At 45.4% G+C, this 15,191-nt stretch overlaps 1 protein-coding gene across 1 annotated transcript in view; it reads left to right on the top strand.

Moving 5' to 3' along the window:
* The window catches only part of PRDM16 (PR/SET domain 16), a 486,681-nt gene that overhangs the window by 199,633 nt on the left and 271,857 nt on the right, over nt 1–15,191 (top strand). The window lies entirely within an intron of this gene.

The raw sequence follows: 15,191 nt of genomic DNA, 5'->3' as shown, positions 1-15,191 counted from the left end.
GATAGTCTAGCCCCATGTACATATATTCATTGTTAACTATTCATAGAAAGAAAGTGAAGCTGAAAACTGTATTGTACACCTGTATGATGGCTGAGACCACATGAAAAATCAATTTCTGTGCCCGATCTAATGAACAAATAAAGAGTAGATGGGAAGAATTCACTTTCGAGGGTTTTCTATGCGGAGTTTCCAGCCTGAGACATTCCACATTCTTTGATGTGTGTTGAATTGACTTCTTGCTCGGTATAGTTGCTCAGGGTGGACATTCTGTGGCCGATATAAAAGCTGATACAACAGATTGGAGCTCTACACCAATTAGAGGGTCAGCCCACCCAAAATTGATATTGCAAGCTGGACTCCGGCCTTGTCTTCCGTCCTGCTCAATTGTAGCGGCTCCTCTCCTGGACTGGAATTGATTAGCCTGATTTCACTGCACACTGAGAGCTTCTCACAATAGGGATTAGAAGCTGCGGCAAATTAGAGAGAGCCCGCCTCATTTCCTGGCTGGAAGACATCCAGCATCATATAGACTAGGGATGCACCGATACCGGTACCGATACTAGTATTGGTATCGGTGCCGATACCGAGTATTTGGGTGAGTACTCATACTCGCCCAAATGCTCTGATACCTTCCCCGATACCAGAACTGTAGTGCCCTAGGGGAACATGGAGCCGGCTTCCCGGTCAATCAGGAAGCCAGACCTGCCTTCTGGCTTCTGGGAAGCTGGCTCCTGGCCAATCAGCATCGAGCCGGCTTCACAGTCAATCAGGTAGCCGCTTGGCGGGTCACTGCCCGCCTCCTGATTGGACGGGAAGCCGGCTTGATGCTGGTTGCCTGGGAAGCCAGTTTCCCAGGCACTCACAATCGAGCCGGCCAAACAACATGGAGCCGACTTCCCAGGCAATCAGGAAGCCGGGCGGCAGGTCATTACCTGCCACCCCGGCTTCCTTATTGCCCAGGAAGCCGACTTCATATCAGTGGAAGCACCGGTATCGTTACTCAGTATCAGTGAGTACCAGAAGCAAAATATCGGTACTCGTACTCAATACCAAAAAAACGGTATGGGTGCATCCCTAATATAGACCTTTCTTTCCCAGCCTGACTGTCCCTGGCCCTCCCCTTTCATTCATTGGATTTAAGTTCTTTCAATCATAGAGGATCAGCATCACAGGTGGGTGTTACCTAGGGTGGCAGATGCAGCCTGCCTAGCAACGCCCACTCCTCCAGCCTGACAGCCACCCTTCAAGTCATTTTGATATTTGCATCACTCATCCCAATAGCCAGCCTACTACTTGCATCGGGGCTTTTGAGATGAGTACTAAGGCAGGGTACAGTGATGTTTTCAGGAAGCTATATACAGCAGCCTGCTGGCTCCTCCTATCAGCCATGATCTGCCTGCATTACACAGAGAAGCACAGGGAAAAATCACAGGGACCCAGTGATTAAATCACTGGGTCTAAAATGAGATATGTAATCAAAGCAGTAAGGTTTTATTTAAAAATATCATTAGCATGTTTTGGGGGGTGGGAAGGAACCAGGAAAGGGACAATATAGGCACATCAAACTTCAGCTTTAATTTACCTAAACTCAAAACTTTAAAACTAAGTATTTCATTGTCATCTGTGTTCCTATTGAGCAGTTTACCTTCAGTCTCGGTTTGGTGCCTTGGAAAGTGTCATCGATGTGACGCTGTCAGGTGATCAGGAAGGTGAATCGAGGACTGGCTGTACAAACCTTACCGTCTGATCGGCCCTATCATTGGGCCCCCGTGAATCCTCAGACTGACTGATATCATTGTTACCATAGTTTTATCATATCTGGGATGAAACAAAAACAGTGCAATGAGGAAGCCTCATCTTGTGAATGATGTCCTCTGTTTTTATAGCAATAAAATAAATAGATTGATTATTAGCTAAGACAGGATGGACTCTGGCAAAGCTTTGATGCTGGCAACTGTTTAATGTCCCCTACTATCAGATCGCATCGCAGGCACCTAATAAAGAGCAAATATTTAATGGTAACCGCTCCATTATCAGTAGGCACGGCATGGAAAAGAACAGCGAAGAGATAATAGTTTGTTTAATAAAATACAATAAGGACAGGTTATTAAATCATATAATCGACCATCCCCAGAAAATATTTCTGGAGATGTTTGACAGATCAATCGATCGCTGGGCATCAGCCAATGGCCTGCATTGCATTGTGGGCACTTTTTTTTCTGATACGGCAAGGCTGGGCAGTAATGAAGTCCACTTTAAAGTGTTTATAAGTTACTTTGTACTTAGGGCCGGATTTACTCTCTCTGCTGCCCCAAGGCCAGGTTCCTCAATAAGAGAATAGCAACCAGATGGCGGGGGTGACAGGGCTAGTTACCCCTCCCATTTCTTTATTCAATGCCATGTCTTTATTCCGATCCACATTGTTTATCGTTTTTTAGCATTTTAGTGTCTGCTCAAGCTTTAAATGGCCCTGAATATGTGCCTTCAAAACAGTGGGCAGTGTGTTCCCTGGATCACGCACCATCCAGAATTGCAGACCTCTTTAGAAACTCAAGAGAAAATCTACCTATGGTATGGTGGCCTTATGCCAATGTGCAGTGTTTGCCCTGACTTAGCATTTTAGTGTCTTCTCAAGCTTTGCATGGCCCTCAATATGTGCCTTCAAAACAGGGGGCAGTGTGTTTCCAGGTTCACGCACCACCAAGGATTGAAGCCCTGCTCAAAAACCCAAACCTTATTTTTTTATGGACTTCCTATGTTTAGTACAGTTACGAAACTTTGTTGGACACACTTAGCAGGCCACTGATTGGCTCTGCTTGTTGGCAGAGTTTCTATGAATAACATGCATTGCTTCCATTAATACTAGCGTAAATAAATATCGGTTGTAATAGAGGTTTCCAAACCTATTGACTCAAACTTGTCCACCATAAGAGATAAACAAAGACGTGTTTCTTTTTTTTAAGGGTTTTAAGGGGTAACATCTTCAACAGAAAGGTAACAAAAGCTCTTTGCCTGGCCAAAGTGTCTGCAAAGCTGTCTTTAGTTTAGTACACGGCGCTGAGGTCCTGCCTACAAGTCTCCTTTAATGATAGTAATCTCTCACACAAGTGAATTTCAATGGAATACATGCATGTCAAGTCTTCTCACCCGCTAGTCAATGGAAATGATAAGGAGATTTTACTTTCAACAGTGTTGTTCAGGAGCCTTTGTGTGGTGACATTTTAATCTCAGCTATCTTTTATTTTTCTTGGCATGTCAGATCTTTTAGTTTTATGGAAGTAATTATGGTTGTTTTGCATTAGTATATGCTTGACTTCTCGTATAGATATATATATTCATGTTTAGCTCCTTCACACTCACACGCTGTACTCTTAAAGTTTAGCAGATTTTTCTGGAAACAGCTGCTTTAATACAATGCATGTGGTGGGGCTCCGAGAGGCCTTCATTCAGCCTGTGAAGTGCACACTATGAATGTAATGGGAACTTGTCTACAGGCCAGACGAGATAGCCGTGGTCAAGATCTAGAATTAAAGGCTAATGGCTAAAGTTTAACTATCATGTAGGGATATTCCTCAACACGTCATTGTTCTTTCTACATAAATGTCAGTGTGTCGTGTGTTTCCTTGTTTTATGACTCCAAGTACCAGTGTGTCATTGTTTTGGGAGACTGGTATCAGTATGTCATTGCTTTGTTGGCTCATATGGTAAGGATTTATTGTTCCGAGGCCCCATGTGCCAGTTTGTAATTTGTTTGTGTCAATGTTTTTGTTCTGGGATCCTATATGTCAAGGTGTCACTACTTGGACCCAACTGTCAGTGTGTCCTTGTTCTGAGGTCCTATGTGTCAGTGGATCATTATTTGGGGTTGTCTCCTCTATTTGTGAAGGATGGATCCAATTGTCAAATAGAAACCTAAAAATTAAACATTGTTAAACTCTAAGGGGGTGATTTACTAACCTAAACACACGCACGCACCAGGTGCGTGTGATTTTTACACAGCAAAGCGTATTTATCAACCAAAAAGTCTCTATAAGCATGTTTCCACTAATGCCATATATGGAAAAATCATGCACATGATGCATATATAATGCTGCTTCACAGTTTAGACAAAAATGGTTAGCTCATGCATTTACATTCCTGCATTCATCAACGCAAGCAACACAACATAGAGCTAATTTACACAACATCACCTTGCAATTCAGGGCAGGGCTTTGCACAACACACCTGCTGGGTGTGTACACACTACAAAGGTGTTTAGATTCCACCCATAGATCATGCTGGGAGGGAACACACTACAGAGGTGTATACACGTTCGTGGTGTGTTTATAAGGTTAGTAAATCAACCGCAAGGAGGCAGGGTTTCATTTGTTTGGTGGCCCCAAGTGCTAACATATCATGGCTTTGGATCCTTGTGTTAGTTTGCCAATATTTTGGGAGCCCCAAATCTTTGTGTGTCATTGTTCAGGTGTCAGCGATCTATTGCTCCAGGGTCCCACGTGTCAGCGTGCTGGTATTTTGGAACCTTACCTGTTAGTGTGTCATTGAGGTGAGTCCACAGTTGTTAGCGTGCCATTCTTTGGTAGCCCATGTGTCCATGTGCCATTATTTTGGAAGCCCTAAGTGTTAGCGTGTCATTGTTCTGAGTCCCCGGTTGCTAGTGTGTCATTCTTTGGTGGCCCCAAGTGTCAATGTGTAAGTATTTTGTGAGGCACAACTTTTAGTGTTTCATCATTCTGGGTCCACAAGTGTCATTGCTCTGGGACGCTAAGGTTTCGTGTTATTATTTTGAGAGTCCCAAGTGTCAGTGTGTCATTGTTCAGTAGTCCCAAGTGCCATTGTGCCATCATATTGTCCCCTTTTGTCATTGTGCCAGTATTCTGAACCCTAATTGTCTATAGGTTATAGTTCTGGGACCATAAGTATCAGTGTGCCATAGCTCTGAGATAACAAGCACCGATTTTCATTGTTCAGGGCCCCCCCGTGTCAATGTACCAGTATCTCGGGAGTCCATGCGCCAGTGTGTCATTTCTGGAAGTGTCAGTGTGCTGGTGTTCTAAGAAGTGGCACTTTACTGTTGGTGTGCTGGTGACATCATTGAATTTATTCTAAGAAGTGGCAGTTCACCATTTAATTGAATCCTAAAGGTGGGAGGATTGTTCTGGCAACAGGATGTCAGGGTGAAGAAACCCTCAGTGTCATGTCACATTTGCCAATGGTCCATCATTGTTAAATACTGTCAGTGTGTCTATGTTCCAAAACATGCCTGCAGTAATGAGACTGTCCTTGGGTAACAACGCTGCTCCTGCATGTATACAGTACGATGAGTGAATGTTGTCACCCTAGGACAGGGAGTGTGTCCATCAGGTGAAATTAAAGAAAAAAATTGCCTGAAAACAAATGCAGCCACCACATCTAAGGGCTGGTAATGCTGCGATATATTCCATTTTTGTCTTTGGCTTCAGATACATATTAAGATCCCCCAAAAGGAGGCTCCCAATGAGACTGGGCAATTAAGGACATAATTTGATCCTCATAACCTCCTTGAAGAGTCGATAAGCCTATCACCCAAGACTAGAGCCTCACCGCACTCCATTAACTCTACTTGACCTCATAATGTCCTGCCTTGTGACAGCATCTCCTGGCCTTTCCCAATGTGCAGTCTGTCACATTGACTTCTGGCCTTGAAACTTTTATGTTCCTCAGCTTGATCTGAAAACGTGAGCTTCACATTACAGGCCGCCCCAACATCTTTGCTTCATTTCCGTTTAATTTAGGTGAATCAGTGTTAAGCAGCAGAGCAGGATATTGGAAGCAAGGAGGCTCATTAAAAAAAGAAGTAAGAAAAAAAAAAAAGGAGCCGCGGAATGAATTCTTCCTTGGGATAAATGACGGGGGGTGGAAACGTCTAATTCTGTGAATTTGTGGAGGTGATTTTCAGATGTCCTCCACAGAAGTGACAGACAGCTTAGTGACCCAACATGTCCACTCCAAGACAGATAGGACAATGTCTTGTACCACATTATGAATGTCTCCGTTTGATCTTTATTGTCTTGCCAATTACTCCCGGCGAGCTGTCAAGATGTGACAGCCTTGTTGCCGGAGAAAGAACAGTTGAAAAGCCCCTCCAGGCCTGAGCAGAGAATCTCCACTTTTATCTATCTCCGGATATGAAATGTTGCAGGTCAATCTTGTCCTGAAAGACATCATCCCGAATTTCCATACATTGTAGGTCTTCACGTCCTTTAAGACTCTGGTTTGGGGAAATGTTGCACGGCTGTGAGCCAAGGAGGAAACGTGATCATTACAGTGTTTCATTTTAAGGTTTCTATTTGTCAATTGGATACAACCTTCAAAAACAGAGAAGATGATTGGTTACAGCTTTAAAGTGTATCTCAACCCAAAACAAAGGATGCACCAGTAAAGGTTTTTCGGTATGGAGTACGAGTTTTTTTTTTTATACTCGCCGATACCAAAAACTGATACCGGAAGTCCCATTAAGGAAGCCAGGCAGCGTGTAAAGACTCACTACCCGGCTTTCCGATTAGCAGGGAAGCCGTCTCCATGCTTCTCGTCACTAGATGACGAGAAAGCATGGAGCCAGCTTTCTGGCCAATCAGGAAGCCGGACGCGGCACCCGGCTTCCTGATTGCTGTAATGAAGCGACGCTCGGCTTCCTGATTGCCTGGGAAGCCCATCTCCATGCTCCCTCGTCCCTCCTGGCCAATCAGAGAGTCATTACACGGCGCCCAGCATCCTGATTGGCCAGAAAGCCGGCTCCATGCTTTTTTGTGCTCTAGTGTAATGACGCGGCGCCTGGATTCCTGATTGGCCGTGAAGCTGGCTCCATGCTGCGTCATAACAAGTGATGAGGGAGCATGAAACCGCCTTCCCAGCTAATCAGAGAGGCGGGTGCCGCATCATTACAAGGGAATCGGGCAGCAAGTCATTACACACTGCCCGGCTTTCCGATTGGCTGGGAAGCCGGCTCCATGCTCCCTCGTCACAAGGTGGTGAGGGAGCATGAAGCCGGCTTCCTGGCCAATCAGAGAGCCAGGCGCCGCATTATTACACGGTGCCTGTTTTCCTGATTGGCCAGCTTCCCGACCGTTCAGGAAACCGGGCAGCGAGTCATTACACACTGCCCGGCTTCCTGATTGGCCGGGAAGCCGGCTCCATGCTCCCTCGTCACAAGTGAGGACAATATTTACTTCATCTTACATCAGATATCATGTTTAATGTTTATGTGTAACACTTTCAGGCATGTGTTACTTCTCACAGGGATCAGAGCTCTCCCCCTGATATGTCTTCATCTGCATTTCTCCCCAGAAGGACGGCGACATCTTTGTCCGGCATCATCTAGGGTTGTCATCCCCTTCCTAGACAGAGGTGCCGGCTCAGAGATCAGTCTTGAGGAAGGCGAGCATGAGGATATGCTTCCTCTTGTGGTGGCCAGGAGAAGGGGGGGCAGCAGGTGGCCAAGCTGTCAGCTAGGGGGAGGGAGGTGGGGTGGGGTTAGACGGGATGCTGTTAGCCAGCCATGCTACCGCCTCCCCACACCTGCAGCCCCCCCAGTGTGATGCCGCCTAAGGGGACGCCCCTGATCTCAGCCTATGTAAAGCCACTAGACTCAAGGATGGCTTTTTAAAGATCTCCAAGATTTAAAGATCTCCAAGATTTTGAAAAGTTAAGTTAACCTTTGCAGTGGGGCTTTTATTCATTGGATTTCTGTTCTTTCAACCATGAAGGGTCAGTAGGTGGTACCCAGGGTGGTCTGCATGCAAATATAGTGTGCCTACGAATGCCCACTCCTAAAGAATGACACCCATCCATCAGAGCATTGTGACATTTGCATAACTCCTCCCAAGAGCCAGCCCACTGCTTGCTTAAGGTCTGAGGGCTCTTGAGAAGAATACTGAGGCAGGGTGCTTCTTGCTGGCCCCTCCCACCAGCCATGATCTGCCTGCATTGCATAGGGAAGCACAGAGACTTACGGTATGTAATAAAAACAGGGAGTTTTCATGTTATTATTACGTTGAAGAGGCAAAAACGAAGCAAATAAAACTTCAGCTTTAAATCCGGCGAAACGGTTCTCTCCGTCTTGTACTGTATCCAGCGCGGTGTGTTATCGGCAGGATCTTTGCCATCTGTACATCTGACACTCGGCACAATCACACAAAGAATATGATAATTATCCGGGGAGATAAAAGGGAGAGCGGGGTAACTCTATCCGCGGCCTCTGAGAGCCCATCATGCTGGATATTGTCTGTGACAACAATAGGGACTGCTGTAAGTATCAGAGGTGGAGGAGAAAAGGCTGAATGGAGATCTCCCAGGACTGAATGGGACCGGGAGAAAGACGACAAGTCGCTGGACGTCTGTAGCATGCGGGAAGAGAGGTCACGGAGTGGGGGGGTCACTTGGGGGGGAATTTCACAATTCCTACATATTAATAGGAAACCTAAGACTGGCTTGTGGAAAGGGAAAAATGCCGGGCGTGCTATAAAATTACCGTGCCAGGGGAGACGCTACAGTTCCACCCCGCCGGGGCTCTCCAGAGGTATTTCCTACCCCGCGTTGCATTAAAGCCGACCTCCCGGCAAGCAGCTATAATACATATATGGGGGCTGATTTGCCCACCTAAGGGAGGAGACCTGATTTTGCTCTGCTGCAGTTAAGTAAAACTTACAGGTCTGGTCCCTCCCCCAACCTGTGATTGGACAGGAGAAGCAGCAGAGTGATGAGCTCATCTCTCTGTCCCTCTGCTCTCTCCTCTTGTCAGCATGCTTCATCTCAGCGTAGGGCTGCCACCTTTTCTTCCAGTGAAAAACCTGAACACTCTAGTGACGCACGGAAATTTTTGGGGAGAATGAGTCGCGGCTTATTCATATGTAAATAGCGCTAACCATTAATATGCGAATATCACAGTCGAGACTGTTTTCAGTGGGGGGGGCAGTAGCCCCTATCTTAATTTTGGTTGCCCCTGTCTGCCTGACATCTTTTGTCCGGGTTTCAGCTGCCATGAAACCCGGACACAGCATTTGAAACCCGGACTGTCAGGTTAAATCCCAGACAGGTGTCAACCCTATCTCAGAGCATGAAGTGATGCGCTCCTTGTGCTGCTTCTTCCTCTCCCAGCCTGCGCCCTGCTGTACAGGGGGTGCAAGAGGCTTCTACCAGGGTAGATTCAGGTACAGCCAAGATCATTGACCCAGAACAGACATGGGGAGAAGTCGGGACACCAAGTCAGAAGTTATTAAAAGGTAAAGTCCATCTTCATGTACATTTATTGTTTTTTTTTCATTGGAGCCAGTGAAGCATGGCAAGCGCAATCAGCAGATGACCGGTGCCATGGCTCCTGCCGACTCTTCCTCCTATTCAAAGTCTCAATGGCATACAAGGGCAGTGATTTTGGGATGCGGCCATGTTTCATGTTACACCTTGGTCCAGCATGGTTAGGTTGGGCTTATTCACATGGGCATGCGTATCCATATGGCAATGCACACACTGGTGGAACTACCAGGGTCACATCAGTCGCTTGTGCGATTGGCCACTAGCATTGCACGACTTGGAAGAAGAGGGCCCAACCCTGGAAACCGCTTAAAGGCCGACATTGCCTCCCTGGGGGGTATGGTTTCTTGCACCGGGGCCCTGAGGTTTCCAGCTATGCCTCTGGCAATGCATATTGTCTGCACAGATGTGCAGGTTCAGCTCTGCGTGTGACCACGTGCAGCCGCGTCCTCCCATAGCGAGGAACAAGCTTGCCATTATACGCTGTCTGGGTGAATGAGACCTAAGGTGGCCTTTAAAGCCACTCAACCAGAATGACAGCCATGCAAGTGGCATTTTTCAGTTTCCCTTTAAAAGGTTTATAGGTAGAGACTCGGTATGTATGTACCATGGGGTAAAACCCAGCGACTTTCTACCCCGCCCCCACCCACGTCGTTGATGCAGTTGGCGGACAATCTCGGTAAGATAGGTTCCATTCAAGTGCAGGATTAATGTTTGCTGAGGGAGGAGGAGGCAGGATCCTCCATCTTGGCAATGGCCTGCGTTGTTTCCTCTTGCTCTCCTTGTGCCGGTGAGGCTGGGATTTATCAGGTGATTAAAAGATTATCTCCTTCAAACAAAGCTTTAGCTGCAAAATAAGCATCGCTTCCATAGCGCCTGCCGCACACACACAGGCCAGCAACAGCAACGCATCATAAACGCGTCTGGGATGCAAATGTACACAGTTACATGAGCACTTTCCTGCGTACTGTATGACTGTCATACATTGTAATTCATAGGTTACTTTTTTTTAAATACTGGGCTCTTACATACAACATAGTATCGAAAAAAGTCTGTGTACATGCATTGCTTGGGAAGAAGTCACGACTGGCTTATTTAAAGTGTAACTCCACACACACAGATGACCTACAAAAAACGTAAAGGAGCTGTTTCAGCTGCCAAAATATTTCCGTCTATTAATTCCTGAGACTCACACAACCCCATCACACAGTACAGCCATCATAGCTACGTAAGATCTTTCACCACTCCCCACCCACCCAGCCACCCCAGCCTGTGAATGGACAATGAAGGAGAAGCAGGAGACTGATGAGCTCACCTCTCCATCACTCTGTTTTCTCCTTCTATCAGCAGGTTCCTTGCCAGCACAACTAATGGTTGCCTTGTGCTGCTTCTCACTCTGCCAGTCTGAACTTTACTGTACAAGAGGCTGATACCAAATCAAATTCAGGTACTAACAGCGGTTCTAACCATTCCCTATTTTATCAAAATCAGGATTTTTTTTGGTGTGCCTCCCCCCCGCTGTACTCTTGTCTGCCACTAGATGCCCTCAGTCTGGTGGCCAGCATCTTTCAACCCACTTTCTATGAGCCCAGGTCACCCTGGACCCGCCCCCCAAACCTGTGACTGAACAGTAAAAAGAGAAGCAGCACTGTGCTGAGCTAATGTTTTTGTCACTAGGCTTTCTCCTCCTCTCAACATGCTCCTCGTTAGCACCAGAACCTGGCTCCTTGTGCTTCTTCTCTCTCTCCCTGTCTGAGCTCTGCTGTACGGGGAATTGCAAGAGGCTGATGCCAAGTCAGATTTGGGTACTTACACAGCTTCCATTGGAGATAATAAGTGTAATGACATATTAGTGAAGACATATGAGTCTTTTAAATCTGCCTGGAGTTCAGCTTTAATAGTTTGACCAAAAGCATGGACCAAACCAGTCAGCGAAGCCCCTTTAGGGCCAAGGTGTTCCGGAGAACCGAGCCGGGACAGTGAAGCGACGCTGGAATTTAGGTACGCACCGGATCTTAAGTTAAACCACATGACGCTCGCAAACAATGTATACGTTGGGAAGTGTTTAGAAACGTGTGTTAACATCATATAAACAGTGTAAAAGCTTTCTCAGTGGGTTGGAACTGGGGAGCGGGCCCATCGAGTTTATTTTTTTTCACTTGCGTCCGAAAAAAAAAAAATGCAACGCTGCGTTAAGTGCACATCAAACCCCATAATCTCACAGCCCTTCTCTTCAGTGACAGTTTATCTAGACCGGGTAGGAGAGAGGGATAACATTACCATTTAAATGGAGCCCTTGTGATCTGTCTCTGGAATATAATCAAGTTCAGCTTCAACCCCGGCCCAAGAATGCTCATTTATAAACTGTTGTTTTATGAGAGCCGCATGGCGATACCGTCCTATCATCTCTCACGTCTTCTCCGTCACCCTTCCAGTCCTCAAGGGCAACACAATCCTCCACTGTCAACACACAGAGATGGGCTATGGTGGACATCAAGAGAACTTCGTACTTGTGGACCTCCTCGCCCACCAATTGTAATTTTAAATGTGCTGCCAAACCCCCTAAGATGCTACTCGAGGGTCAAGCAATGGCTTCTCATTAGGGATGAGGGGAAATGAGAGCTTTTATTTTCCCCAAAAATAAGGAAATTTTGGCAAAATGCTTTGAAGTCAATGGGGAAAATGTATTAAGTGATAGGACCAAATGGTGATGGAGTCCAAACTGCTTTCATTGTTCATAATGAAGGATGAGCTCCAAGTTGGGATCCACCAGGAGTACCCTCCAGTGGGTACTCAGAATGTGACTCAAAGCATAATTACACAATAGGAGTGCCAAACTATATGGTGATGGAGTCCAAACCGCTTTAATTGTTCATAGTTAAGGATGAGCTCCAAGTTGGGATCCACCATGAGTACCCTCTGGTGGCTCCTCAGAATGTGACTCAAAGAATAAATAAACAATAGGAGTGCCAAACTAAATGGTGATGATCAAAGTTAGGGAGGAACTTCAGGTTCACCATTTCAAGCACTTTGTCAAGTTTTTATTGGTGTCTTTGTCCCTACTACAAGGATTCACCCCTCCTTTTGTTCTGCTGACCATTGTCTCACCGAGACAGAAAGTGAGGGGAAATCCACACATTTTGAGTTGCCATCAGACCAAGGGGTGAGGGAGAATCCTCCAATGGGGACACCTGTTCCAGTGACAAATCTTTAGTTTTATATAAAGTAGGGAAAGGGGTAACCCGTAATAGGTTATTTTTGGCTCTCTGTGTCTAGCTGGGGAGATTTCCTTTGACTTCCTGTCCTGGAGACAAAATAAAATATGAGGAAATCTCCAAAGTCAACAGAATTGCCTTCTTAGAAAGTTGTCACTGGAACAGGTGTCCGCTTTGGAGGATTTTCCCTCACCTATTGCTCTGTTGGCAACTCAAAATGTCTGGATTTTCTGTCTCGGTGACAATGGTCAACCAGATCAATAGCTTGGTGAAGCCCCCAGGTGGTCACAAGTACACCAAGCATGCATATGTACTCAGTACTTGATTTGGGCCCCTTTTGCAGCAATTACTGCAATTACTTTTGCACGATATTCTAATTATTCGAGTTTCACCTGTATTCTTCACACACTCATGGTGGACCCAAAACTGAAGCTCAACATTAACAGTTAAACCAGTTTGGACTGCATCACCATTTGGTCCTATTGTATTTTTATGCTTTGAATCACATTCTGAGTACCCACCGGAGGGAAGCCTTGCTTTTATGTAAGCAGTTTCCCCAGAACAAGTCAGCTCATCAAATGATTATGGTCTCTCCTTTCATTTGAGTGGACAAGTTTTGAAGTCCGAGCACCCAAAACTGAAAAATAATTGTCTATACACTTTAAGGTGGTTTTTAAGGTCCAGTTGGCTTTAAATATCTCCTGATGGTTATGGAAGCTCCTTGCAACTATCTTGGACCTGTTCCTGTGCCAAAAAAACAGCCCCTCATTAGCCTCATTGTTTTACTTTTTTTTTCAAAGAAAATAAAAAAACTATGAAAAGGTACAGTAAAAAATATATAAAGCAACAAGGATGAAAAAAATCCCATGACAGGTACAAAGACAAATAATAAATGAAATAAACCTAAGCGATCTTGTCAAAAAATAAAAAAAAGCCCCAGAGAAATGTTCCTGTAAAAGAAGACTCTCAGTACTCACATTTCCCAAAGCAAACGGCACCGGAACGTCAATCCATTGAGGAGAACTCTTTTGCTGAAGTCCATCGGTTGCTCATTTGTTCCTCCCTCTGACCACCACCCATTACAACACACAGTAGTTCCATGGAGGTCAAAAGGAGAAACCAATGAGAGCTGTGGGTGACCCAAGAGATCAACACGTGTTGGTTCCCTTACGATCTTCTGCAGAAGATTTTACTGAGTTGAGTACCAATCTGGTGGTGTGGGCAATGGGAAAGGTAAGTATTGAGAGTCTTCTTTTCACAGGCACACTTCTTTGAGGCTTTTTTTAATGAGAGGGTCACTTAAACTACCTTAAATATGTCACAATAAAAACAAATCCTCTAAATAAGGAAAAGAATAAGATGTGTATATAGTAATTTGCATTTTTTGCCTATATAAGTAATCTAGAGGCCCCCAAACCAAAAAATAAGAAAAATTAAGGGCTGTGAAGGAATCAAAAAGAGCTGCTTAATCCCATGGAGGGTACTACATGAGTCCACAGCGAGCTAATAACTAAAAGCAGCTTTGTGGTTTGGCCTCCTGACCTTATGGGCTCAGTTGCCCCCTCTGTATCCCCAGAAAATATGCCCTAGGTAAATGTCCCCTCTAGATATCTCAGCATTGGTTCTCCAGAGCCAGCCTTGGAGTGGTTTACAGGCTACAGACCATTGTTAACAAGTTGAAGTGCTAAAGAAAGCCATTTGCCCTCTATAATCTTTCATTAGGTCTCAAGTAGCCAATATTGGATTCTGTTTAAAATATATTGACCAGGTATGTTTAAAATACATCGGCTGGATCGATATGTTTGTTAAAAGGATAATAAATCATGAAACGGCTAATCAATGATTAAGATGAGGGTCAAATCAAATTGATGAACAGTGGTTTGAAATATATTCTTGATTCCAGTGTCAGTATCATTATAGAGAACAGGTCACCAATAAAAAAAAATGGTTGCACTTTTAGCAATTCGCTAAGCGGATATAATGGCAGACTTTTGCTGACCCTGTCGAAGCTGGGATTAATATCACCATGTGATAATGGAGTCGTGCTGGATGGAGACATGGACTCATAAATCTCTGTGGAGTCCAGGCATAGTCATGTCCTGTGGTCTTCTTTTTTGTATTCTATGTAACAGTATGTGGCAGTTCATGGACATGTATAATGTTTAATCAGCTATATAATATTATCATTTTTAAAGTGATTCTTAAGCAAAACATTGTTTTTATGGTAAGGAGGAGATAGGCCCCTCTTAAGTTTTCATTACCTTGTCCCTGCTGGGGAGATTCACCCTCTCCGTTGGTTCTGGTCAGGGCTGCATGAGGCTATTGTCTCAGGTGGCATCTATTTGGGTCACTTTGAGGGCAGAATGCAGAGCGGCAATGTTTGAACCATGCTTGCCACCCCCTTTCTGGCCAGAGCATTCCAGGTTGCTAAGAGCCAGGCATGGAGATGTGTAAGGGCCATCTTAGCAACCTGGGATGCTCTTGCAGGATTCCCGCCAAGCTCCTGGCAACCAGTGAAGTCACTGGTTGCCAGCTTGGCGGGACACCAACCAGAGAGTCCCAGGTTGCTAAAAGCTTGGTGGGGAGATGCAGAGTCCTTACACATCTTCCCACCTGACTCGTACCAGCTTCCCTCTCCATCAGCACCACCTCACCCCACTGATTGTGCACCATCTAGCAACACCAACC

The sequence above is a fragment of the Nanorana parkeri genome, unplaced genomic scaffold, assembly GCF_000935625.1.
Source record: "Nanorana parkeri isolate BGI_ZX_2015 unplaced genomic scaffold, ASM93562v1 scaffold5, whole genome shotgun sequence".
NCBI classification, from domain to species: Eukaryota; Metazoa; Chordata; class Amphibia; order Anura; family Dicroglossidae; genus Nanorana; species Nanorana parkeri.
Note: the sequence above shows the minus strand (reverse complement) of the source record. Positions and strands in the feature narration are given on the sequence as shown.